The sequence below is a fragment of the Sorghum bicolor genome, chromosome 8 (assembly GCF_000003195.3).
Source record: "Sorghum bicolor cultivar BTx623 chromosome 8, Sorghum_bicolor_NCBIv3, whole genome shotgun sequence".
In the NCBI taxonomy this organism is placed as follows: Eukaryota; Viridiplantae; Streptophyta; class Magnoliopsida; order Poales; family Poaceae; genus Sorghum; species Sorghum bicolor.
Window position 1 is genome coordinate 44,138,902 of NC_012877.2, and position 25,572 is coordinate 44,164,473.

The following is a 25,572-nucleotide window of genomic DNA, read 5'->3' on the forward strand; positions in this document are numbered from 1 at the left end:
CGAAAGAGGCTCAGATCCTCTGAGAGAAACAGGAAATTATCTTGATAACCCTTTCAACTTCACAACTTGCATACCAAATATAAACACTTATACCTCAAGGTCACACCTCGTGAACAACATTTCCATTGAATAACTATTATTCATAGTTGACCAAGTCCATCTTGACTACTAATTTCTTTTAGCTTACAACTCCAAGAGACAAGGAAACTTAATATGCATTTGCCTCCTCAGGTAGGAGTGGACCACCGTGAAACTCAATTCTTTTTCCTGACGGTGCTGTTAAGAGCATTTTGTACTCGGTACCATAGATCACTCCTCCGTGTGCACACAACCATCCATTACCAAGGACCAAGGGAATACCAAGTGACTCTAGCACAATGAGGTTTACAGTGAAGTTTTCCTTGTTTATGACCAGATTGATATTTGAGCACACCTGATCTGCTTATATTTCTCCCACTGGGGTTTGAACTAGTAAAGGCTTCTTCGTTGGGCACTTCACCCTCTCGATTGTCTTTACGAGGTCGGTGGAAATGAAAGAATGCAAAGCACTCGGGTCAAAGAGAGCAAAAACTTGCACTGAGTCTACTTGAATATAGCTACCAACCACTTTGGTAGCTCCATGAATGTTATGCCTATCCACATTGCTCAATCTCCCATTGATATAGTCTCGTTGCACCTTATTTCCATGAGTAGGCTTCTTACGGCTTTTCCTTTTTCTCTTTCGCCGTTGTGGATTCTGATTTGATTCACTTCCAACTTGCTCTTCAGTATCATTATTTTGATAGTACTCAGTTTCATCATACTCATAACATTCTTCATGGGTAGGATCATCATCCTTTTCCCACGTATCAGTAAGAGGCATCATATAGGGCTCTTGATCCATGGGATACTACACTCCCTGTCATCAAGTGACCAACGTCAACGACATGAGAAGGAGAGATGATCATAATAATTTCTGAAGAGACAACTCTCACTTCAAGATAAGTTGAAAATGCATCAACCCGTGATATCAAGCTACTACCCCCCCTTAAGAAGGGTTGACTAGGAGGCACAAGGAAGGTAGCTTGCACTTTTTCTTGACAAGTTATCTTGCATTGAGATCCTTTAGACATCCCAAGGAACTTTAGTGCAAGGAAGAAATAAATATCCTGAAATTTCCTCGCGATTATGAAAATCACCAGCGCAGTAAAATGGACATAACTCTTGTTCTGTTACTCCAATAGGGTTATAGCTTGTACCGTTAGAAAGCTTAGAGAATTTGCTACAATATTTCTATAGAACACTTTTCCAAATTCTATAGTTATATTTGTCCAAAACAGTAGGCAACCAAACTGGTCCAGATTCTTGACAGGACATCTGTATCTTCTTGTGATTTTTGTAACTTCCAAACCATAATAGCTATGAGGGTGATTCTTGCGTTCAGAGAAAGATATTGAAATCTACTATCATCCAGAATTTGCTCATGATTTTTAGTCATCCAAGAACAGAGACATAAACCGATAAAGATGAGAGAAAGGCAGGATAAGGTAACAAGAGAAAAACCAAAACCCAACTATTTATGTCATTAATCCTTATGCCTTAGACATATAAACTAAATGAAATTGTGAAGAAACTCACAAGATCCATACACTCATTACAAAGATCCAAATCAAACATAAACATAGAGACAATTCAACCAAGCAGTAAAGGTTCACAAGGCACATAAACTCGACTTTCGCTACTAGCGTTTTTATTACACAAGGGCACAAACTCCTATATCTTAAACTCAGTGTGACTTCATTCATGATGCATCTATTGATTCCTCTGTGGACAAGAGTTTACATTGTGTCCTTCTTGTCGGCAGTGATAACACTTTCTCTTAACTGGATCCTTTGTGATATCATTTTCCACTAAGGTGTTACTCCGTGTGTTATCAGCTCGCTGACTCTGAAGGTTTGTCTCTGGCTGGCTAGCTTTCTTCCTAACTTGGTTGATCCCTCGAGGTTGAAACTCTTTATAAGTGATGGTCCATCCATCTATGCATACCTCATGAGCAGTGGGGTTAGCTTGAGAAGTTCCTTCATCTCCAAGGTTTGGATTTTCATGGCTAGAGTTCAAAGCTAAATGTGACAACTTAGGATATGAATGTTGTTCACTTCCCAATGCTGGCTCTAGTGATTTTGCCTTCCTCTTCTTATCCTCATTAGTCACACCATTTGATTTTACCTTAACTTCCTTTTTAGATGACCTATTCCGAAGATAAGGAAGACCATAATGCCTACAACAATGGCATTGATCCTGATATCCCGATGTACTACTACCAACACCTCCATGAGTTCTCACATTTTTCCAAGCTTCTGCTACTTGTCTCTTCACTGGTCCTGAGATGCACTGCTGAGAGTTCCCATTCTGAGTCATTCCTTCCACTACTTGCTTTTGCATGGCTAGAAGCTTCTCCTTGTCGAATGCTTTTACGAGTGGCATCTTTGAGTCCTTTTGTTCATTCATGCCAAAGGTCTCCTTGTTATGAGCCATCTAAATAGACAAGATGGATGGACTTAGAATAGGGACAAAGTTTTTATAATAGAATAGGGCAGAGGTAAGCATAATTTTTAGCAATTATCAAGGTTAAGGTGAAAGCAAGAAGTAAGCAGAGATAGAAGTATTCTAAAACGTCCGGTTCTAACTAGGCTGCGTCCTACAGTCAGCATTGCTTTGATACCACTTTGTAACACCCGATTTTAAGAACAAAATCAGATATGCACCATATGTGAGTTTTAGAAGACAAGCCTCACATATAGCTACAAATAATGGGTAATATCAAAGGACAATGCATAAATTATATAGCGTAGATAATAAATTAGAAACAACCTTGGGCAGCAAACACGGAAGAGAACTCCAAACTTCGGGTGTTAACCCCACTCTACAGGATCCAACTGACTGGTTGATCACAAGCCCAAAACTTCTCCTAAGGTGTGGGGGAGATAGCAAGAGTGAGTTCAAGACGAACTCTGCAAGTATAACAACTAGATTGTATAGATCCCACAATCTCATGATCAATGTGACATAAATAATATAGAGCATTAAACAATAATCAATGAGTTTCCTAACACAAGATTCATCACCCTTAATGCAAGAGTTCCCAAGGCCGCTCGTGACCGTGAGCACGGCTAGTATACCAGTTTTTAACACTCTGCAGAGGTTGTACATCTTTACCCATGAGTCATGATTTACCCTTTCGCCTGAGGTGATCAGCCTCATAACCCACCACCAAGGTAGGTTGACAGGAATCACTATGAAGTCTTTCAAAGGTTCGTCTAACAAGTTAGGGCCGCTTGGTTTCGGTAGTCAGTCCGTGTGATTCTACCACTCGCAGGGAATCCACGGTCTGCTATCCCCCATTTGCGTCACACGGGTAACCTCCAACAAGCTAGAAAAATTACTCATACTTGACTAAAGCCAGAGCCATTATAGCCCTCATGGTTGCACTTTCATCCCGGTTATCACTTACGAATATATCCTCAAGTTGCTAAAAAGTCATTATTATCATTTGTTGCTTTATATCAATCTGGTCACAAGATCATGGTCATAGAATTAAAACCCAAATGCTATACTTGCCTTGATCCAATTGCTCCTGCTGGTCCTGCTGGTCTTACTTGTTTCCAAGGCACTGATCTTGATCACCGAAGTAACGCCCACCGTCTAATCTCGACCATCGATCATCAACACACAAACAATCGGAGACAGACATACACGAAGCAAACAAGATTACTATTAGAACAGTACACTAGCAGTAAATAAATTTAAATAAAAGTTTTCCAAAATCATCTACACGCTGCTACGATCACGTCAACGGGAAATTCACGGAAAACGGAGTTACGACGTGAAATCTACGCATTAAACGGGACTACAAAGGCTATCTACGGACTTGTATTTATCTAGGAAACCTAACAGTAGTGAACCTAGGCAACAGTGGTACCAACATGACGCTTATAAAATTACGAAACTAACGCAACTTGAACGGATCGATTCAGAGTTCAAACGACGATTTTATAGCTAAACCAATGCGGTGGCAATTCTGTAAATAAGACAGAGTTTAAACGAATTTAAATAAATAAGTTAAATCCTGGAAAATCTCTCTCGCCGAATTGGGATTCCTGGGGGGCTCTTTAACAAATCGCCCCCGAAGCGGTATGGGCTCTTCTCAGCCGTCCGATTAGAAACGGACGCGCGAGATTAAACGAAAAAAAACAGAGAGGGGGAAGGGGATGGCGCGCCGGCCGGAGAGGAGGAAGGGCGCGGCGGCTGTTGACGGTCCTTAAGTATCAAATTTAATTATCAAATAAATAAAGAAAAGGATCCAAATGAAATCAAGATCTAGACTTAGGGTTTTATCTGACAGAATTCCACGAGTTTTGGTGTTTGTCTATTTCTGCAGGGGGTTATCAGGAAATATGAAAGAAAGGCCCACATGTCAGGATTACGTAAAGATATTAACGTGCTGCGCAATTATCTTACATCTAGAAGACTCCAGAAGCCACGAGACCGAAGCGGAGGCGAAACGGGGCCACACCGTGGGCGGCCGCCCCCTCCAGGAGTCCAATCAGGACTCTGCTTCGCGGGAGATCTCCACCGACCTAAAGGATGAATCTAAACCATACAATCTATGTCGGTTTGATCCAAGGGCCCATATTCACTTGAAGGGACTATAAAACCAGACCCCCTGGCCCCTGGAGGAGAGAGCCTCTCAACCCTAATTCATTGTTCCATTAAGGGAGAAGAAGCCTCTGATCAAGATTAGAGCCACCACATCAATTAGATATCTAGATTAGCATAGCTACATAGGATTAGAACTAGAAGGAGTCAATCTTCGATTGGTTTCCGGATCTGTCAAGAGGATTCTTGGTAATTCTCTAATTGTGCTTCTAATTGCTTTCTAATTATCTTTGTTCTTCAATATTATGAATATGACTTTGTTCTACTTCAATATATTGCTTATGACTTTGCTCTACTTGCTTATATTCAAGACTATATTGTTCTTAGTTTATCATAGTTATGTACTTGACTTAGTTAGATTTGATTTATATACATGCTTAGGATCGTATAGCGTTTATCCATCGGATCCATGGGTAAATGATAGATATTGTGTAGGCGTGGTGCTTATACCGTATTTATCTGCGATTGTACCCAATATGCCAGATCGTGGGGTGGTTCGTGATAGTGACAGCTTCATTGATTCTTATATAGTCCCCCTCTCGTGTATTGGGCTGGCAGAGCAACATTATTACAGGGGAGTGATTGCTATGTTTCTCATATTCCTTGCTAATATCACTATGCATGGGCGTAGTCTTGTCTCGCAATGATTGCTAAGTATGCTTGCACTAACTATGATAATGCTAGACTATATAGTTGAGAATAACTTAGGGAATATTCTTGTAGTTCGTTCTAATACCATGCTAATGACTTTCTAGAGTATCTAATTGAGGTGCTTATCATATTTATTATGTGGCTAGATCAGATTAGTTATCCTTGTCACTATTATTACTTCATATATCTTTTATGTGACACTTATCCCTGTATGAAGAGTTAGATATAATGTTCTCAATTATACATGCAATGATAGATGCTCAATCTCATATTCTATTCTGTAATCAATAGTGATGATTGCTAATCCCTTCCCAGTGGTAAAAATATAAATAACGATACCTAGAATACTTCCCGGTTAAAATGCTGCATCGGTATTAATCTGTGCGCTTGCAGATCCCATTCATTATTTATTTAGAAGAGCAATTGCATATTTCAATACCGCGTCTCTCATGTCATGCTGGGGATGACAACTTGGCTTAAGTGGTGTGAGGGATAGGTTTGGCATTTTTGGCACCGTTGCTAGATTTAGAACTTAGTCTACTTTTAGTAATAATGTTAAGAATACCCAACAAGCATTTTTGGCGCCGTTGCCGGGGAAGGTTGATTACTAATCAGGAATGGAATAAAAGATTTTGAGTTATCATTCGCATCACTAATATGATTGAGCTTATCTATTCTCTCATACAGTTTTACCCCGATATTTTTCTATTTTATCTTATGCAGGGGAATGTATGAATAGAAGACATCTTCCAGGAAATTTTGTTGACAATCCCGAAGCATTATTCAAGAAGACGAGAGCCAAGCTAAAGAAATCATCAACACTTCAGCAAGAAGCTTCATACAATCAAGAAGATCACCGGAACTTGTCTTCAGAGTTCGAAGCCATGGCGAACAAATCGATCCGCGAGTTCTCAGCTCCCACTACGGACAACATCCGCACTGGACCTGCTGCAGAGATCGACGGCAACTTTGAGCTCAAGCCTGGACTTATTAACATGGTGCAATCGAACCAGTTCTGTGGGAAGGCACACGAAGATGCTAGTGCTCATTTACAACACTTCCTGGAGATTTGCAACACATTCACCATACAAGGAGTTTCCAAAGATGCTATACTACTTCGCCTCTTCCCATTCTCACTGTTAGGAAGAGCGAAGCAGTGGTTCTACGCTACAAAGGAGAAGAATACTACGTGGGCACTCTGCTCAACAAACTTCCTGGCTAAGTTCTTTCCCATGCGCAAGACCAATGCTCTCCGTGGGAAAGACCAATGCTCTCCGTGGGAAGATTATGAGTTTTCAGCAACAAAATGATGAATCTGTTCCAGAAGCATGGGAGCGCTTTCAAGACTACATCCTAGAATGTCCCCATCATGGAATGGAGAGTTGGCTATTGATGCAGACGTTCTATCATGGGCTCAGCAACAGTGCCCGAGAAACCATGGATGCTGCAGCTGGAGGAGCATTCTTATCACTTACTATACCACAAGCCATAGCTCTTGTGGAGAAGATGGCGTCCAATCAAAGCTGGAATGAAGAGAGGAGCCAGACACGCAAGAGAGGTGGAGGTATGCATCAGCTGAAGGAGGTAGACATGCTGTCTGCAAAGCTAGACCTGCTCATGAAGAAGCTCGATGATAGAGCTGGAGACAAGAAAGAAGTTATGCACATCTACGACTCTCACATGACTTGTGAGGAGTGTGGAGACACTGGACACTCAGGCAATCACTGCCCTGAGATGCTTGAGGATGTGAACTACATCATCAACAACAACAACAACAACTACAACCGTCCTCAACAAAATCAAGGTTGGAATCAACAGAGGCCTAACTACTCAGGTAATTATCATGGTAACAATTCTTACAACAATAATAATAATTTTCCACCTTTGAGAGAGTTAGTGTCTAATCAAGGAAAGCTAATGGATAACCTATCTAAGAAATTGGCATCTAATGATAAAATACTAGAAAATATAAATAATAGATTGGATAATTTCTCTACTGCCATCAAGAATCAAATTAGCTTTAATAAAATGATTGAATCTCAGTTAAATCAAATTGCTGCTGTTGTTCCTGTTACTAACCCCGGTATACCATCACAACCGGAAGGATTAGAATCTGCAAATCTTGTAGACATGTTTGATGCAGGTAATTGGAGTAACCCCGTCAATGAATTTTCTACTGACCGTCTGCCGGTCAAGAGAGGCGATCCAGGACGCCCCGTCATCCCGATCTCCATCGGCATGGTGGACTTCCCAGAAGCACTCTGTGACTTTGGCTCCAGTGTCAACATTATACCCAGGGTACTATATGAAAAATTCTTTACATATCCTTTATTAGAAACAACCATGTGTTTGCAGTTTGCAGATCAGACGATAACTTTCCCAAAAGGAATAGTGAGGAACCTTTGTGTCCGAGTTGGTACCTTGTATGCCCCAGCAGACTTCGTAGTGGTAGAGACCGGAAATGATGAGAGAGCACCTATCATCCTAGGGAGGCCATTTTTGAACACCACGGGAGCTATCATCTACGCTAGTGCTGCCAAGATCTGTTTCTACGTCAAAGGGAAGAAGGAGACATTTTTCTTCAAGAACAAGACTACACAAATTCAAGATCAATCCAGACGTGAATCAAGGTAGAGGACCAACAGGAGGAATAGGAACAAGCAAGTGTGGACCGAGTCAGCTAAGATGGTCACTGTAGTCCATGGAGGCCAAGATCACCAACTTAAGTCACCGTTTTTGACCAAGAACGACGACCCAGGAATGCCAAGCATTTACTGCTCCATAAATGGATACAACTTCTACAAGACGATTTGTGACACCGGATTAGGCGTCAACATAAAGGCCGCAGTCACTTATCGGCTCTTGTTCGGGACCATGCCACTAAGACCAACATACATTCAGCTCCAGATGGCAGATCAGACATTTCGAGAAGTTAAAGGAATAGTATCTGATGTCCCAGTCAAAATAGACGATCACTTTGTCTACACAGACTTTCAAGTTGTTGACATGGGAGAAGATGAATATGATCCACCCATCATCCTTGGAAGACCATTCCTCAGCACCGTTAAAGCAATTATCTACATTGGAACCGGAGAAGTCCATATACACTTCCCCTCAGAGAAGGTACGCCGTTATTTTACTGACCCAAACTATATCATTGAAGAATCTAAGCAGGTCAGAAAGAGACGCAACCGCAACCAGAGGAGGCAGATCATCAAGGACGGATGGGCAGACTATGAAGGAGAAGTTATAAGGTCAGAAGACGTAGAATTTAAACAGAATTATCCAGAGGAGATCGAAGCACCGAGACAGGTATGGAAAATGAAGATAACTATACAAGAAGAGGAGGCGCTGCCGGAAGTACCGACTACACCACCCAACGAACCTCAGGACGATTAAGAAATTGGAGAGTCCCGTTCGGAGGACTTAAAAACACCGAACGCGTTGCCAAGAGGTAAACTTGGTAGTTATCCTTTCCCTTTCAGTTATTTCAAATAGTTTACTTAGTTAATCATATTCACACTATCTTAAAAAGAAAATAAAAATGTTAAAAACTATAAGCCCCATGTGAGTAGACGAGTGGCATAAAACCCATAAGTACATTCACTGTGGTGGCATAAAAATAAAATAAATATTTTTGCTTTATAAAACAAAAAAAATATAAAAACAGGGAGTAATATTTATTAAGGAGTCTCAAGATAATAAAGGCTAGATATTTATGCTAACACTTAATCAAGTTCCACAAGCTTTGTTGTCTATTTGAGCTCCACAAAAATTTAAGAATCAAGAAGACTAGCAGACGGAGGACATTCTAATCGCTGTCAGAATGCTGCTGACTTTCAACTACGCCTCTGCCACCTGCTAGCTACATCAAGAGAAATTACGTCAAAATTCAGCTTGGGGGAGAGCACCCCCATTTATCACGATAAGTATTTCTATCTATCTTTATACTTATATTATTTTAGAATATTAAAATACACATAAACTATGGGAAAACCAAATAAAGATTTTATGCTTATATATGTCTTTTGCTTAGTGTGTTTAATAAATAAATAAAGTGGCTATGCTAATCTGTATCTAAATAAAACTCAAGCATGGATATGATGAATAGTTGCTCTGCCTAATTTGCAAATTTTAAGTTCTCTCTAAAGTTTAGATATAACTGTTATAATTTAAAGCTTGCTCTAGACCTAAACTTGTGGGATGAAAACTTGATCTGAAGTCTAAGTTGTTAACGGATATGATATGGGAAGGTTGAGCTGCTGTTTATCTGTTCCTAGAGATGCTAGAATTCTGGAGAATTTTATCTTTGAAAATCTTTAAAATGTTGCATGATGAGTTCCTGTATGATGAGAGTTTAAATTCCTACCACAGCCATATATACATGCTTGCTAGACTTTGAGCCACACATTTACTATTTACTGCTTATGAGCATTGAGTGTGGTCAAGCTGTGTAGACCCTTAGGAGCTTGTCATGTGGTTAAATCAAGATTTCACTTGCACGTTCACTCATATATGCTACTTCTACTCCAGAAGTACCATCCACATATATCCACCCATTCCATCTCTAGAATCACCCAAAAATATTCTACTCCTAATCCGGGAGAGAATAACCAAAAATATTTCTATTTTCCCCTTGTGAAATAAATGCTCAAGTTATCTTGTTACTACCACTTGCTATATTATCTCAAGAGATGAGTGCTCTAAAAAAAATATACGAGGAAATAAAAAGGAGCAAGTGCTCGGAACCTCGAAAGAAAAGAAAAAGTGAGACGAGAGGTAAAAATGGACAAGTGTCCGACAGTAGAATTAGGGGTGCAAGATACCCACCTGAAAAAAAAGAAGAGCATCTCATTCTCCTCATAAAGTTTCAATAACAAGGAAGGTATGTATCCCCTCAAAGAGCAAAGTAGAATTAGACTTCCACCACCATTGTTTTCACCATTGTTATCACCATCACCACCATACACCATTCATTCGCCACCCATGCACATCTTGATTAAACTTATTGGCTTGTTACTTTGGATCCATGGTTTGACTATGCAATAAATGTCTTGTAAGTATGTATATTTTATCTCCCACCTATGAGCTCCAGATATTAAAGCCTTATTAGAGTAGGGTGAGAGAAAAGGCAATGTCACTATGCCTCATACCACAAATACCACATATCTTGAGAGAAGGCATATACCATCACTGCCTTGGTAAGGATCCAGAAATACCACAAAAGACAGACCTGAGAGAATCATACAAGGAATTTTTGAGTTTTATTTGAAAATCTGCAAAAACCCCAGAGCTATAGCTGATCAAGAATAAGAGACATGGCACTTGGCTAGACTGTTCTATCTTTTAACCACTCAAGACAGAAGTGACAGTTACAAGTCCCATGGTGTAGGTAAAGTAAGTAAGTTTTAAGTCTTGACAGTTTACTCTAACTCAGAGATGAGATCTTATTTAAAAGCATGTGTACCGTCAAATTTTAAAAAAAATATTGCAACAACTTATGATCCATAGCTGAGTCTATCTTTGCTCAGGGACGAGCAAGAGGTAAGCTTGGGGGAGTTGGTTGACGGTCCTTAAGTATCAAATTTAATTATCAAATAAATAAAGAAAAGGATCCAAATGAAATCAAGATCTAGACTTAGGGTTTTATCTGATAGAATTCCACGAGTTTTGGTGTTTGTCTATTTCTGCAGGGGGTTATCAGGAAATATGAAAGAAAGGCCCACATGTCAGGATTACGTAAAGATATTAACGTGCTGCGCAATTATCTTACATCTAGAAGACTCCAGAAGCCACGAGACTGAAGCGGAGGCGAAACGGGGCCAGACCCTAGGCGGCCGCCTAGTTGGTTAGGGCGCCCGCCCCCTCCAGGAGTCCAATCAGGACTCTGCTTCGCGGGAGATCTCCACCGACCTAAAGGATGAATCTAAACCATACAATCTATGTCGGTTTGATCCAAGGGCCCATATTCACTTGAAGGGACTATAAAACCAGACCCCCTGGCCCCTGGAGGAGAGAGCCTCTCAACCCTAATTCATTGTTCCATCAAGGGAGAAGAAGCCTCTGATCAAGATTAGAGCCACCACATCAATTAGATATCTAGATTAGCATAGCTACATAGGATTAGAACTAGAAGGAGTCAATCTTCGATTGGTTTCCGGATCTGTCAAGAGGATTCTTGGTAATTCTCTAATTGTGCTTCTAATTGCTTTCTAATTATCTTTGTTCTTCAATATTATGAATATGACTTTGTTCTACTTCAATATATTGCTTATGACTTTGTTCTACTTGCTTATATTCAAGATTATATTGTTCTTAGTTTATCATAGTTATGTACTTGGCTTAGTTAGATTTGATCTATATACATGCTTAGGATCGTATAGCGTTTAGCCATCGGATCCATGGGTAAATGATAGATATTGTGTAGGCGTGGTGCTTATACCGTATTTATCTGCGATTGTACCCAATATGCCAGATCGTGGGGTGGTTCGTGATAGTGACAGCTTCATTGATTCTTATATAGTCCCCCTCTCGTGTATTGGGCTGGCAGAGCAACATTATTACAGGGGAGTGATTGCTATGTTTCTCATATTCCTTGCTAATATCACTATGCATGGGCGAAGTCTTGTCTCGCAATGATTGCTAAGTATGCTTGCACTAACTATGATAATGCTAGACTATATAGTTGAGAATAACTTAGGGAATATTCTTGTAGTTCGTTCTAATACCATGCTAATGACTTTCTAGAGTATCTAATTGAGGTGCTTATCATATTTATTATGTGGCTAGATCAGATTAGTTATCCTTGTCACTATTATTACTTCATATATCTTTTATGTGACACTTATCCCTGTATGAAGAGTTAGATATAATGTTCTCAATTATACATGCAATGATAGATGCTCAATCTCATATTCTATTCTGTAATCAATAGTGATGATTGCTAATCCCTTCCCAGTGGTAAAAATGTAAATAACGATACCTGGAATACTTCCCGGTTAAAATGCTGCATCGGTATTAATCTGTGCGCTTGCAGATCTCATTCATTATTTATTTAGAAGAGCAATTGCATATTTCAATACCGCGTCTCTCATGTCATGCTGGGGATGACAACTTGGCTTAAGTGGTGTGAGGGATAGGTTTGGCATTTTTGGCACCGTTGCTACATTTAGAACTTAGTCTACTTTTAGTAATAATGTTAAGAATACCCAACAGCGGCGGCCATTGCTGGCCGGCCCGATCTCGCCGGCGATGGTCGCAAGGGGCCTACGAAGCTCGGTTTTCCAAACCGAAAGTTCCTAGAGAGAGAGGAGAGCGAGGGGAACACGCCCCGGACTAGGACACGGCCGGAGAATCGCCCTAGCGACTGCGCCACGGCTGACGGCGGAGGGCTTCTCCGGCGAGCGTGGCCGGGGTGCTTGGAGGCCCCGTTTTGCTCGGGAACTGGACGGGAATAGAGCGGGAAGGGAGAGGAAGCTCACCACGGCGTTAATTCGGAGCGAAAACGGCTCGGGATGGCGGCTTCGCGCGGCGGCGGAAAACTCCGGCGACGATTCTCTGCGCGCTCGCGGTTGGGAGCAGAGCCGAGGGGTGAGAGGGGGAAAATGGGAGAGAGGTTCGCACGCGGGGGGGTTCTTCAAGCGACCGAAGCGCGGGGGAAGGAGGGGATCGTGGGCACGGGGGCTTTGGCCTGGGTGGTTTCCAACCGAGAGAGAGAGACTCGGGGGCGGGGGCGGTTGGAGGAAGGGGGTGGTCCTGACGGGTGGGCCCCACCCATCAGCCGCCAGAGAGAAAGAGGGGGAAGGGAGGGGAGCCGGCTGGGCCAGGCCCAAGAAGGGGGGCGCGGGATGCGCGGTTTTGGGCCAAAATGGCCGAAAAGGGGGAAAGAGAGAAAGGTTTTTCCTTTTTATTTTCCAAACAAATTTTTCAAACCCTTTTCCAAATGAATTTTTGAATTCAAATTCCTTTCTTCAAAGCCACTCATCACATAAAAGAAGTGCACCAGAATGTATGCAACAAATATTTGCCTAAACTTATATTTAATTTTAATTTCTCCAAATTTATTTATTTTCCTATATTGAAAATGCTCACAAAATAATTTACTAAAGTCAAATTCATCTATTTTTAAAAGAGCCAAATTTTGGGTGTTACAGTTTCGCAAATAGGATAACACATCAAGCAAAGTTTATTAATTCTACAAGTGAAAGTTCTGTGAACATGCACACTGAGCAAGATGCTGCCAGCTACTATTAAAACTCTCATTCAACTTGCTGGCCAAATCTAAGAATAAAGGTGACATCATCGTCACTAGAGGTATGCAACTAACAAGACCTCCATCTCTCAAGATGGAGAGATACACAAGAGCTGAAGAAGGCACGTGACGCATCACCATGAAACGGGGAGTTGACTGAGGTTACCTCAGACGATGAACCCACTGAGTAAGTGTTCTCCTCTATCTAAGTCCTGTCGGTAGACTTTAAATTCCGTACCCTAGCCATAAGGTTAGAATGATAGTTATCCCATTAAATGCATTTGCACTTTATTTAGTAGCATAATTTTCTTTACACACTAAAAGATATAAAATACATCAAAAAAATTGTTTACTGCATTACTCATGGCATCACAAGCCCCATGCCGATACCCTATGGTATTTTCTGAAGGAACATCCACTGTGGTGGCATAAAATAAAAATGACAAAATATAGCATTTAAATTCCTACATTATAAATAAAAAATTAAAAAATAAGGGAAAATTGAAATCCTATTCAAATTAGGCAACATTAAAGCTAGCTCTTAAAGGTAATCAATCACTTACTGACTGACCGCTAACCCATTATTAGATTCGAGGCTCGAGTTTTGGTTTTCTTTTTGAAGTGTAATTATGCAGGAACAATATTATGACAAGGAGAGAGTCTATTAGTGGCACCCACCTGGAGCGCTGCTGGTTAGCTCACTTTGAAGATCATCAACACCAACTATTACAAACATCTAGCTTAGGGGAGGAGCATCCCCTAGTTATCACGTAATTATACCTAAGCGATTATCGAGTCTATTTTATATAGTCATAAAATATCAAAAATATGTGAGCACATGAAGGTTCACAATAGTATCATAAGAAAATATAAAAAATACCAAAAATATATGAGCACATGAAGGTCCATGTTTGTAAGTCTTGTGAGTCCAATAGAAATGAATAAAAACCAAACAAAATACAGCTCTATATAATAAGGTATGATCATAGAGTATGTCTACAGTCGGTCTAGTTTAGAGTCAAATAATAATTAGAGAACATTAAAATTTTGTCTTGGAGATGATGAATAGTTGCTCTATAGTAATTCCTTTCAAGTGCCTAGTTTTCAACCATGAATTCTCCTGAGTTTTAGACATGACCACTTTAAGAATTTACTCTGAACCTAAAATTTGTGGAGGCATATGTTTAAGCTAAGTCTAGGTAATTGATATTATACATGAAGGATCAAGCTTCTACTTATCTTACTCCTAGAATTACTAAGTTCTGGAGATTTATTTTCAAAAACCCAAAATCCTACATGATGAGCTCTTGTATGATAAAGTTTAAATTCCTACCAAAGCCATATATGATACATTTAGAGTTAGGAAAACCTTTGCACATTCAAGCTGCTTGCTTTGCATTGAGTTTAGTCAAACTTTGTTGTATACCTTATGAGAGTCTTGTCATGCTTTTAAAATCAAGATCACTTACACAGTCCACCCACATATGCATTACTCCTACTCTGGGATGTAAGCATAGTCATTTCCACTTTCATCCAGATCCACCTTAAAAAATGTTTTCTCCTACACTAGGAGTAAACACCCAAAAATATACCCTATAGGACGGCCCCCATCTAATTGCTCTAAGTTCTTATCATTATGTCTCCAATTATTTATATTCAAAGGATGCATGTAGCTACGCAAGAGTATTTAAAAAGAAAAAAAGAAATAAAAAAGGGAGTAAAGATGGACAAGTGTCCCAGCAATTAAAACAATGGGTACATCGATGCCCGCCTCCACAGTAATATAAAAAGAATAAAGATAGCCCATGTTTTTCTGTGAAAAGTTCTAAGGAGGGAGTAATTTTCAAAGAGCAAAAGTAGAATTAGGATTATCCACTAAATACTATATATACACCAATCCACCATATTCCATACACAAGCACATCCTGATTCAATTATTGCATGCCTTGATTCTCTGTGGATCCATTGTTTGACTTTACAATATATGAAATGCAAGTATGCTCATCCATGTTATTGCCACTCCTATAAGCTCCACTACATATATCCTTAGTTGTAGGAAGGCATAACCACATTAATGCCTCAGCGAGATCCATAAATACTACATAATAAGAGACTTGAGGGTGTCATACAATCATGTTGTGAGCTTTATTTCAAAAACATGCAAAATTCTAGAATATTGCTACTATGATGAATTTGAGACATAGTGCTTGACTTGATTGTTCTATCTTTCGATTACTCAAGACTTATGCAAGAGGTGTAAAGCTCCATGGTTAAAGGTAAAATGGGTAAGTTTGGAAGTTAGACCAAAGGAAAATTTATGTTTAAAAGCTAGTGTACTTAAAAGAAATAAAGTATTGTAGCATATCCCGATCCATGTTTATTAGGCCTGGGTTGTTTGCCAAGGGACTGACAAAAGGTAAGCTTGGGGGTATTGTTGACGGTCGATAACGTCAACTTTTATTAGAACTTTAAACCCGAAGGAGAACATGAATACACACTAGTATAGGGTTTAAACTAACAATTTCCACGAGTTTTGCATATTATGTGTTTTCCAGGGTTTATTTTAGAGAAAGCTGAAAAGAGGGATTCAAGTGCAAAATAAACATGAGACTTAACCGCGACACAAGAACACCGCCAACGGGGTCATGAAGGCTCTAGAAGACATCCGAAGGAACGAGACCGATAGTGGAGGCAAGGTGGGGCCGGCCAACGGGGTCAGGAAGGCTCTAGAAGACATCTGAAGGAACGTGACCGATAGAGGAGGCAAGGTGGGGCTGGCCGGCCCCACCCTGGCGTCGGTCGGCGGGTTTCTGGCTCCCCCCTTCTGGAAGCTTCATCCACCGCCTCTCTTGATGCATCTCGGCCCTTGGTTAAGTCGGTTTGATCCTACAGCGCACGTCGATCCCAGCGGGCTATAAATAGAGGGGCAGACCCCCCTCCTTGGAGGCATTCTACACCCCGATGCTTCATATTCTCTACATAATTGGGGTTAGGCTCCCTCTAGTTGTTCTAGTTCTAGTTCATCTAGATCTAGTTCATCTAGATGTAGCAATTAGGATAGACTAGTTCTTCTAGATCTAGTCTTATTTAGAGATTAGAGAGATTAAGTAGAGGAGTAGAGATTCTGGAGGAGTTCCGACCTATCGGTGCTTCTTTGTGGTTGTATTCGTTTGGATTTAGTTCCCTCGTCCGGAGTTGCGTTCTGAGGTACCTTTGTACTTACCCTTCTGGTTTAAGCAACTTGTTCTTATTCGTTCTTTGGTTCACAACTCATATTGAGTGCTTTGATCTTGGTCGTAACTTGGTTGAACTAGTATTTTGTACTGTAGGAGTGGTGCCTACACTAGGTTTACATGTGAATGTCCCCTGATCAGCCGGACAGTGGTAGTTCGCGTAGGTGTCAGCTGTGTTGATTCCTGTGTAGTCCATTTCCCATTGATAGGATTGATAGGCTTATAGGTGCCTGATAGGGGATTACTCTGATTATTACCCTATCCGGGTTACTTGCCTGATAAGATGATATTATACAAAGTTTACCGGAGTCGGAACCAGAGTGCATTAGTTGTTTCCTTTTCTTGATATGATATAGCCTAATTGTAGGGTTAAGTCTATATACTATGTCATCATCACAACTGTTCCCTGTGGATTCGATATTTAAAGCATCCTGGTAAAATGAGACATTGGTATGATATCTGTGCGCTTGCGGATAATCCTACTTAAATCTAATTAAATGGAATGCAGTTAATTTATACCAACAGCTTCCCTCCATATTTCCTGATAACCCCCCTATAGAAACAGAATTCCACCAAAACTTATGGAATTCTGTCAGTATAAACCCTAATTCTAGCTATTTGTTGAATATAGATCCTTTTTCCATGATTAGTTGACAGTTAAAATTGATACTTAAGGACCGTCAACACATACCGCTATTGTGGGACTGTAGTCGTTCATCGTTCCATCTTTGATTGAACACCATCTTCTCTATCATTGCTTTAGCGTCTGCAACACCAAGAGAGAAAAAGGCACCGCCAACTGCGGCATCTAAATGGCTCCTATCTTGTGGGACTAGACCATGATAGAAGTTTTGGATCAAAAGCCATGGTGCGGACATGCAGCAACATACTCTTGCATTCTCTCCCAAACATCGGGAATGGATTCCTCAGCTTGTTGTGTAAAACTGGAGAATTTGTTGTGAAGAGCATTGGTCTTGCCTATTGGGACGAACTTAAGAAGGAAAGCATTGGAACACTTGTCCCATGTATCTACAGAATCGTGATTGGCATAGAACCATTGCTTCGCTTTTCCTAGCAAAGAGAAAGGAAAGATACAAAGAAGAACAGCTTCTTGTGGAATTCCCTTAACAGTAAAGGTGCCGCTTATCTCCAAGAAATGTTGGAGATGCGCATTGGCATCTTCATGAGCTTTGACACAGAAAGGACTAGCTTGGACCATAGTGATCAATGCGTGCTTCAACTCAAAAATGGAGTTGGCATCAATCACGGCTAGACCGGTTGCTACATTAGCAATAGAAAGAGCAGAGAATTCACAAATGGTCTTGGCCCTGTTCGTGAGAGAAGGGATGATAGAAAAGAAAAAAGGTAAGAAGGAAATGAAAGGTAAAATTAACAGGATAAATTGGAGCAAGCTAACTCCAAAATTGGTTCTTAAAGAACTCGATGCTCACACCGATTGCCTTCCGCAGCAACGGCACTAGAAAAGCTTGTTGGCAAATCTTAACGCAATCAGCAAAGGCAAACACAAAGTCTAGTCTATAGCAACGGTGCTAGAAATGCTTGTTGATACTTCTTAGAAATACTAGCAAATGATAGAGGTTAACTACTATCGTAGTAATAGTAGAAGCATCGGATCGGTAGTTCTTAGCTACACCAAAGGTGAAGCTATAGTTGGCTAGTCTACTAATGCCTAGCGGGGTTGTCAATCCCGACACTAATAGGGCCAATAGGCGTGATTGCAATCTACCTAAATAAATGGGATCTACAAGTGCACAAATCTATCTTGTGTAGCACTTACCCTAGTGAGTAACCAGGTCTCCATTTATAATTTCCCAAAGGAAGGCCAGGGGGATGTGGTCAAGTTGGGTCAGAATGGATGATCAAAGTTTAGAATGGTATTACATGGGTTGGCTAGTAAGGATGGATGGGTAAAGGATAAACAAACTAACCTGCCAACTAACCTCAGGGGGTTAAAAGATAAATAAGAGTGGTAGTAGATTTAGGGGACCTAGTAAAAGGATAGCACCAGTTATTCAAGTCAAGCAAAGAGGCATACTCGTCCTGAAGTTCAGGCACGAAGCACAACAAGCCTTACATTTTAAGAACTAGACCAAACGTGGGGGAATATGTAGGCAATCAGGGCTGTCACCACCTGGTGCTACCCTAGCTATTTGTGGGTGTTGACGGTCCTTAAGTATCAAATTTAACTATCAAATAAACAAAGAAAAGGATCCAAATTGAACCAACACCCAGAATTAGGGTTTTATCTGACAGAATTCCACAAGTTTTGGTGTTTGTCTATTTCTATAGGGGGTTATCAGGAAATATGGAGGAAAGGCCCACACGTCGGGTGTTGGGTATTCTTAACATCACTACAAAAAGTAGACTTATTTTCTAATTCTGATAACGGTGCCAAAAATGTCAAACCTATCCCTCATATCACTTAAGCCAAGTTATCATCCCCAGCATGACATAAGAGTCATGTATATAATTCCAAGCACACAGATTAAGACCGATGTAATGGGATCTGCAAGTGCACAGATTAATACCGATGTAGCATTTTAACTGGGAAGTATTCTAGGTATCGTTATTTATATTTTTACCACTAGGAAGGGATTAGTAATCATCAATGTTGATTATAGAATGGAATATAAGATTGAGTATCTATCATTGCATGTATAATTGAGAACATTTATCTAACTCTTTCATACAAGGGTAAGTGTCACATAAAAGATATATAAAGTAATGAATAGTGACAAAGATAATTAATCTGATCAGCATAACTTAGCCACATAATAAATATGATAAGCACCTCAATTAGATATTCTAGCAAGTCATTAGCATGGAACTAGGACGAACTACAAGAATATTTCCTAAGTTATTCTTAACTATACAGTCTAGCATTATCATAGATAGTGCAAGTATACTTACCAATCATTGTGAGACAAGATTACGCCCATTTATCAAGGAATATGAGAAACATAGCAACCACTCCCCTGTAATAATGTTGCTCTTGTAGCCCAATACACGAGAGGGAGACTATATAAGAATCAATGAAGCTGTCACTATCACGAACTACCCCACGATCTAGCACATTGGGTACAATTGTAGATAAATACGGTATAAGCACCACGCCTACACAATATCTATCATTTACCCATGGATCCGATGGATAAACGCTATACGAACCTAAACAAGTATATAATTCCAATCTAACTAAGCCAAGTATATAACTATGATAAACTAAGAACAATATAATCTTGAATATAAACAAGTAGAACAAAGTCATAAGCAATATATTGAAGTAGAACAAAGTCATATTCATAATATTGAAGAACAAAGATGAACAATTAGAAGAACAATTAGAGAATTACCAAGAATCCTCTTGACAGATCCGGAAACCAATCGAAGATTGACTCCTTCTAGTTCTAATCCTATGTGGCTATGCTAATCTAGATGTCTAATTGATGTGGTGGCTCTAGGCTTGATCAGAGGCTTCTTCTCCCTTGAGGAATAATGAATTCGGGTTGAGAGGCATAGTGACATTTATTGTATATGGTATTTGTGGTATAAGGTATAGTGACATTGCCTTCTCTCTCACCCTACTCTAATAAGGCTTTTGATATCTGGAGCTTCATAGGTGGGAGATAAAGTATACATACTCACAAGACATTTATTGTATAGTCAAACCATGGATCCAAAGAAACAAGTCAATAAGTCAAATCAACATGTGCATGTGTGGCGAATGAATGGTGTATGGTGATGATGGTGATAACAATGGTGAAAGTCTAATTCTACTTTTGCTCTTTCAGGGGATACATACCTTCCTTACTCAAATTTGAAAATTAGGCAGAGCAACTATTCATCATATCCATGCTAGAGTTTTATTTAGATTCAGTTTAGCGTAGCCACTTTATTTATTTATTAAGCATACTAAGCAAAAGACATATATTTATATAAGCACAAAATCTTTATTTGGTTTTCCATAGTTATGTATATCTATATATTAATGTAGTATAAGTATAAAGATAGATAGATAGATAGATAGAAATACTTATCAGGATAAATGGGGGTGCTCTCCCCCAAGCTGAATTTTGACGTAATTTCTTTTGATGTAGCTAGCAGGTGGCAGAGGTGTATTTGAAAGTCGGCAGTATCTTGACAGCGATTAGAATGTCCTCCGTCTGCTAGTCTTCTCGATTCTTAAATTCTCTGGAGCTCAAATAGACAACAAAGCTTGTGCAACTGATTAGGTGTTAGCATAAATATCTAGCCTTTATCATGTTGAGCTTCCTTCATAATTATTACTCCCTATTTTTATATTTTTGTTTTATAAAGCAAAAAAGAAATATTTATTTTATTTTTATGCCACCACATTGAATGTACTTATGGGTTTTATGCCACTCGTATACTCACATGGGGCTTACTGTTTTTAACATTTTTCTTTTTAGGATCGTATGAACCTAATTAAGGCGTTCGGTGTTTTTAAGTCCTCCGAACAGGACTCTTCGTTTTCTTCAATTGTCCTGGGATTCATTGGGTGGCGCAGTCGGTGCTTCCAGTGGCACCTCCTCTTCATGTATAGTTATATTCTCTCTCCACACCTGACTCGATGCTACGGTCACCTCAGGATAATTCTGTTCAAGCTGTATGTCCTCACATCTTACAACTTCTCCTTCATAGTCTACCCATCCGTTCTTTGATGATTTGCCTCTTTTGATTGCGGTTGCGTCGTCTTCTTCTTGTCCTGACCTACTTAGAGTCTTCAACGATATAGTTAGGGTCAGTAAAATAGCGGCATACCTTCTCTGAGCGTAAGTGCATATGGACTTCTCCAGTTCCAATGTAGATGATTGCTTTAATGGTGCTGAGGAATGGTCTTCCAAGGCTGATGGGTGGATTGTATTCGTCTTCTCCCATGTCAATAACCTGAAAGTCTGTGTAGACAAAATGATCGTCTATTTTGACAGGGACATCAGTTACTGTACCTTTAACCTCTCGAAATGTCTGATCTGCCATCTGGAGCTGAATGTATGTTGGTTTTAAGGGCATGGTTCCGAACAAGAGCCGATAGGTGACTGCGGCTCTATCGTCGAGCATCTTCGAGCAGGTCTAGGTTTGCAGACAGCATGTTTACCTCCTTGAGCTGATGCATACCTCCACCTTTCTTGCGTGTCTGGGTCCTCTCTTCATTCCAGCCTTGGTTGGACGCCATCTTCTCCACAAGAGCTGTGGCTTGTGGTATGGTGAGTGATAAGAATGCTCCTCCAGCTGCAGCATCCATGGTTTCTCGGGCACTGTTGCCGAGCCCATGATAAAACGTCTGCATCAGTAGCCAACTCTCCATTCCATGATGGGTACATTCTAGGATGTAGTATTGGAAGCGCTCCCATGCTTCTGGAACAGATTCGCCATGATGTTGCTGAAAACTTGTAATTTTCCCATGGAGAGCATTGGTCTTGCACATGAGAAAGAACTTAGCCAGAAATTTCGTGGAGCAGAGTGGCCACGTAGTATTCTTCTCCTTTGTAGCGTAAAACCACTGCTTCGATCTCCCTAACAGTGAGAATGGGAAGAGGCGAAGTAGTATAGCATCACTGGGGACTCCTGATATGGTAAATGTGCTGCAAATCTCCAGGAAGTGTTGGAGATGAGCACTAGCATCTTCATGTGCCTTCCCATAGAACTGGTTGGATTGTACCATGTTGATAAGTCCAGGCTTGAGCTCAAAGTTGTCGTCGATCTCTACAGCAGGTCTAGTACGGATGTTGTCCGTAGTGGGAGCTGAGAACTCGCGGATTGATTTGTTCGCCATGGCTTCGAATTCTGAAGACAAGTTTCGATGATCTTCTTGACTGGATGAAGCTTCTTGCTGAAGTGTTGATGATCTCTTCTTGAGCTTGGTTCTTGTTTTTCTGAATAACGCTTCGGGATTGTCAATAAAATTTCCTGGAAGATGTCTTCTATTCATACATTACCCTGCATAAGATAAAATAGAAAAATATCGGGGTAAAACTGTATGAGAGAATTGATAAGCTCAATCATATTAGTGATGCAAATGATGACTCAAAATCCTATATTCATTCCTGATTAATAATCAACATTCCCCGGCAACGGTGCCAAAAATGCTTGTTGGGTATTCTTAACATCACTACCAAAAGTAGACTTATTTTCTAATTCTGATAACGGTGCCAAAAATGCCAAACCTATCCCTCATATCAGTTAAGCCAAGTTGTCATCCCCAGCATGACATAAGAGACACGGTATTGAAATATGCAATTGCTCATCTAAATAAATAATGAATGGGATCTGCAAGCGCACAAATTAATACCGAAGTAGCATTTTAACCGGGAAGTACTCCAGGTATCATTATTTATATTTTTACCACTGGAAAATGATTAGTAATCATCAATGTTGATTATAGAATGGAATATGAGATTGAGTATCTATCATTGCATGTATAATTGAGAACATTTATCTAACTCTTTCATTGAGGGGTAAGTGTCACATAAAGGATATATAGAGTAATGAATAGTGACAAAGATAATTAATCTGATCAGCATAACATAGCCACATAGTAAATATGATAAGCACCTCAATTAGATATTCTAGCAAGTCATTAGCATGGAACTAGGACAAACTACAAGAATATTTCCTAAGTTATTCTTAACTATATAGTCTAGCATTATCATAGTTAGTGCAAGTATACTTAGCAATCATTATGAGACTAGATTACGCCGATGCATAGTGATATTATCAAGGAATATGAGAAACATAGCAATCACTCCCCTATAATAATGTTGCTCTGCCAGCCCAATACACGAGAGGGGGACTATATAAGAATCAATGAAGCTGTCACTATCACGAACTACCCCACGATCTAGCATATTGGGTACAATCGCAGATAAATACGGTATAAGCACCACACCTACACAATATCTATCATTTACCCATGGATCCGAAGGATAAACGCTATACGATCCTAAACATGTATATAATTCCAATCTAACGAAGCCAAGTATATAACTATGTGTCGACGAAAGCTGGTCGGCAGTCTACCTTGGGGTATACCCACGGTAGTAGTTTATCGGTAGACGGTGCGCAAACTACGAACTCGATGGTGACGCAAGACTCGGACAAGCTTTTTATCTAGGTTCGGCCGCCGAGTTGGCGTAATACCTACATCCTGCGTCTGGTTGTATTGATTTGTGTTGAGAGAATCGTATGTCCTAGGGGGGTCCCCTGCCTCTCCTTATATAGTCTGAAGGGCAGGGTTACAGATCTGGAAACTAATCCTAGTCGGTTACAATTGTCATAGATAGTTTGATATCAATTCCTATTCTAACCGACTAGAATCCTGCTTGATCTCCACATCTTGCTTCCTTGCGCGAAACTCCAGGCTGTCGGATCAAGCCTTGAACTCGTCTCGTAATGGGCCAAGCCTCCTGGCGGAAGTCTAGCCGTAAGGGTATAGGGGTTTATACCCCCACAGCTAGTCCCCGAGCACCATGTATTGTGATGTAACACGCCGTCTTGAGTTTCTTCGATCAGTGAGACTTGACGTCTTCAATAAGTGGGAAAGTCGCCCAAACAGTTACAACGGTATTTTGACCAACTCAAAAGACAGTTGATCAACATTGACATCGAAGAAGCAGGTTGTTCGAAGAATGCATGGTGCTCTTAATTAAAAAAGATTTCTTTCCTGGTGAAGTGTGCCCACTTTACTTTTCTGAAAAGTATAGACCTCAAAATAGCAAGCATATTCACCGCAAGGTGAAGTGTGCCCACTTAGTCCCCGAGCCTGGTAGTAGGTGACGTAGGCACGTGGTGCCAGGGTCAAAAGAAAATTCCCCAAAGTAGTTTTGAGACTGAGATGCATCGCTAGATGCATCGTACCGATGTAGTCCCCGAGCTTGCTGGAAGGCGAAGTATGAGACTTGTAGCAAGGTCTAAAAAATTGAATTTACCAGTTCGTCTACAATTGAATAGACCAATCGACCAGTCCCCAAGCACCAAGTGCGCTCCTTAGAATTCTGTGTTGCTGTACTGTACGACCAGTCCCCGAGCATCGAGTGCTCGGTGGTCGGTGCAGGTTTTAAAGCTTCGAGCTGATAGACTGGACGACCAGTCCCTGAGCGTCGAGTACTCGGTGGTCGGTGCAGTCCTTGAAGCTTCTAGCTGATAGACTGGACAACCAGTCCCCGAGCGTCGAGTACTCGGTGGTCGGTGCAGTCCTTGAAGTTCCGAGCTGATAGACTGGGCGACCAGTCCCCGAGCGTCGAGTGCTCGATGGTCGGTGCAGTCCTTGAAGTTCCGAGCTGATAGACTGGGCGACCAGTCCCCGAGCGTCGAGTGCTCGGTGGTCGGTGCAGTCCTTGGATTGTTGACTCTCTGGCATATGTGTCTTCTTGTTTTTGAAAAGATCGTTCCAGTTAAAGTTGACGTGACGAGACCTCCTGACGGGGTGTCAGATGGATGCATGAAAAATTGCGCCTGGCAACTGTGCAGCCGCCCTTTGCATGGTTTGAGAAAAGGAAACCATCAATTGGTACGAAAACTCCGCCGCATTAATTGTCTATAATCATTGTAAACCGAAACGCCGCATCCGCCGCATGGCCCGCCCACTTCCCGAGAATACGGGAAGTGGGAGAGGTGGAGTTACGGGTTATAAGAGCCTGACGGTTCCGCCTGTACTGCTTACCCTGCCATTGCCTTCAAGCCTTCCGCTCTCGCCTCCTTCAA